This window comes from Sipha flava, unplaced genomic scaffold (assembly GCF_003268045.1).
Source record: "Sipha flava isolate LNK unplaced genomic scaffold, YSA_version1 292_pilon_pilon, whole genome shotgun sequence".
In the NCBI taxonomy this organism is placed as follows: Eukaryota; Metazoa; Arthropoda; class Insecta; order Hemiptera; family Aphididae; genus Sipha; species Sipha flava.
The window spans coordinates 57,567-61,614 of record NW_020272962.1 but is presented as its reverse complement, the minus strand read 5'-3'; positions in this window follow the sequence as shown (position 1 = coordinate 61,614).

Here is a 4,048-nt window from a genome sequence, read left to right as displayed (position 1 = left end):
GTGTAAAGAACAGCGGAAAATAATTTTTAATCCCAAAATTCACAATAGATAAAAATATTAAATATGAAAGCAGAATGGACATTGGTCTCAGTCACACTGATAACATTATTCATATTGTATAGGTAGTTGTAGTTGAATTTGGTAGTAGGATTCCGGTCGTCCTTGCCACCATTCCAATTGTGTAGATTTACAGCTGATACCAGTAGAAACAGTTCCTCGACTGAAGGGACAAGGAGTTCCGCATGTGCTACAAATGTATATGATCATAATTCATAAGCAATAATAGTTATTAATTTAACATATTGTACTCATACTTCACTACTTCAAATTTATAGAACATAATCCATAGAGGAACGAACCCGTGATAGATTTTACGATCATAGTTAGGATCATAGAGTAATTACTATATGGTTTGGACACTAATAATTGCTGAATGGCGAGTGGTATTTTACCTTTACATTATATTTTCTATAACATAAAATATGAAGATAATATAACGTGATCTTATATTACTGACAAATCGATCATACAAGCGTAACTCATAAGTATAATTTTAGTAGAAAAAACAATAAATATTTTTATTTTGTAATGGTATATTAAAATTACAACAAAATACGATAACCATTAGGCTCTATTCCCAATCGCTAAGTATATTATATTGTTAAATTGTCAATGTGATAGGTACCAATAAAATAAGGAAACCGATCTAACGAGAACAATAACTAAGTGTAACTTTTTACTGATTAAATCATTTTTAATGTAATTGTTAATTACTAAATATTAGTGATGGGTCGAACCCTGATTTTTTAAATCGAACCGAACTTGAACCGAAATTTAAATTATTTTTTCGAACTCGAACTGAATCGAACCGAACCGAACCTATTATGATTTTAAGTCGAACTCGTACTCGAACTCAATACTTTTTATCGTGTACATTGTATCTACCTACAAATTAAATCAACCATAATTATTAATTACTATTGTATTTTAAGTTTTCGTATTACCTATTCTACATTTTAACTTTTAAGTCTAAGTAATTGTATTATTTACAATACATTTAAATTTTAGATATTATTTTATTATTATTATTATTTTTCAAAACCAGTATTGTGCTCTCTCGTGTTGTCTTGTAGCTTATAAAATATTCATTGAGTATTGAGTGTAATATGACAATAAAATCAGTACATTTTAATAATATATTAAAAAAAATAGTAATAATAACTAGAGATGTGTAGTTCATGAGCTAGTAGACTCAGTGAGTCGACTCTTAAAAATGAACTGGATGAGTTGAATCAGTGTTACAAGAGTTGGCGACTCAGTGACTCACTGACTCAGTTAAACTCTCAACTCCCTTGATAATGGTTTGCGAATCCAAACGGAAAATTACACCAACCTAAACAATAGTTCCCCTCGGATTTGGTTATTAATATTTCCATTATTTCTTAAAATAAGATTTCTGACTTTCTGAGAAAAATTCGTAACGTTTTACGCATAGGCGCAATTTGGGGGGACTTGGGTGTGCTTAGCACCCCCAAATATGTTTATGTTAATTTACATTTAAATACTAATTACTCATTATGTATAGAAAAACAATAGTTTTTGAGTTTTTTTTATAAATATATAAATGTTTATATAGTATGAAAATATTTCGCAACGCGAAAAAAAATATCTTCACTATAGGGTAAAAGTTTGAAGTTTCTAGCCACATTACTTTTGGAATTATGACTAAATAACTAAAATTTGAAATGTGAAAGTCTTATTTATAGCGTATTTTTACCATTTTAGGACAGTTTTTTCCTCACGTCTAAAAAGACTATTAAGATTTAAAAAAATGACCTACATAAAGTACCACCACATGCCAATTTAAAATCTAAAAAATGTCCTAGAAAAAACTTTTGGACCAGTATTTCTATCTGAATAAGTGTTAAATAAATAAAATACAAACATCATTATAAAACCATAATATCCACCTTTGCTTCAGTCAAAATCTAAAAGTGATCACTTGATAAAACATTTGTGTTTACAGACAGGTAATTCGTTATACGCACAATAAAAATATAAAATCAAAGTGAACAATTTAAATTTAGAAATATTCATATATTTACCAAATATTTTAGTAACAGTTGAATTGTTTGGTTTGCGGGTGTTTATAACCATTAAGGAACATGAAAAGATAGAAGGGATTCAGCATCCCCAGTTTTTTCATTGAAATTGCGCCCCTGGTTGTACGCTTATAGTCATAATTAGCTTCACATACGATAAGCTATTCATGAATATGGACTGTGAACTTGTGAGTCGAGTCAAGAGTCGAAACTTGAAGAGTTGATTAGAGTAGTGGTAATCTGATTCGAACAAAGAGTTGGGAGTCGACTCTTTGATTCAACTCATTACTCTGAACTATGTTGAAAGATTCAGTTCAGCGGAATGAGTTGGAATTCCCATCCCTAATAATAATTCATAAATAATATATAAATATACATAAATAATTCATAAACTATAATTCATATAGAATGATTAGTAGAATTTATAATGTAAAGGTACGTTTTCCTATGTACGGCTGGCCGCATACGACATGTGCGTGAAGTTGGCCCCCCTAAATCAAGCTAGCGACTCCAAACCTTCACAGATATTTTGCAAGAAACGTTAATGTACGATAATGTGTAAAAAACAAAATCAATCAATTATTGTTTAATCTCCATGAATAATTATTATTAAAAAATGGTTTTATTTTCTGGCTTTTTACATATTTTTCAAATATTATCATTATGTCCTATTATAGACTGGAGCTATGAGCCCGTATATTTGCTACACGCAATATACACGGTTATTGCAGCACTGATTCTGATATATTATGAATATAGATATAAATTAAATTTATTGTAATAAATAAATTATTGTTAAATTTAACATCCAAATATTTTCAGCATCTTACAACGAGAAATATTCTATGAATCTAAAATACATATATTTTTATAAATATTAACACTCATATTTAAATATTACGTTTTCTTTATATCTCTAAATTTATTACACTAAACCACTAAGGCTTTTTTTAAATTCCCAACATCTGTTGAAGTTACACAGGTGTGATTTAAGTATATCAAGTCAAAAATGTTTTCTTAGAAAAACCGCGGGTATGCAAATTCTGAAAACTACATAGCAAATTATAGCAAATTAATTGCAAAATGTCTGTGAAGGTTTGGAGTCATTGGCTTGATTTAGGGGGCCAACTTCATGCACACGCATACGAGTAAACGCAACGAATAGTCGCAACTATTGAACGCAGCGTTCCGACTGGTTTCCTAAATGTGACTTTACTTTGCGGCTGGTACATAATATTTCGTTTAATCAGTGGCGGACGCAGGGAGAGGTTTTGGGGGTTAGGTTAACCTAACCTAACCCCCCCCCCCCCCCCCCCAATGAATGGATGATTAATTTCAAACGTAGTTATCCTACCTTATATACCTTAAAAAAATGAATTGTTCAAAATACGATTAAAATATGTTAGAAAAAAAATGTTTTGTTAAGAAAAGTGAATTTATAATAATTTATAATTTTCCAAACGTTCTAAAAGGTATTGGTACTTAAACTAAAATTTTTGAAATTCCATGATGGCAATACTTCATAAAAATAATGCGTGTTTGTAAGTCGGTTATTATCAGTAAATAAAAATAAGTAAATATACGTAATCGGTATAATATTGTTTACGATGGTACATTATGATTGACGGTTTCCTTAAATTTTGTGTTGTATAGTCATGTGATAATTATCCACAATAGTCAATCTATAGTCAATAGTTAATTATTTCAAAATAACGGTAATCAGGCCCGTATTTAAAGGGGCACGGGTAGACACATGTCCAGAGGTGTCAAGTCTCAGGAGCTGCAAAATATTTTAGCAAACTTAATTTTAAAAATGATATACCTAATGAAAAAAAAAATAAATAAAACAATAAAAAAAAGAAAATAGTATGTTTTATTATGTTATAATTTGTTTAATTATAAAAAGTAAAAACGATTTTCATTCATAAGTTATATTTTAATATTAA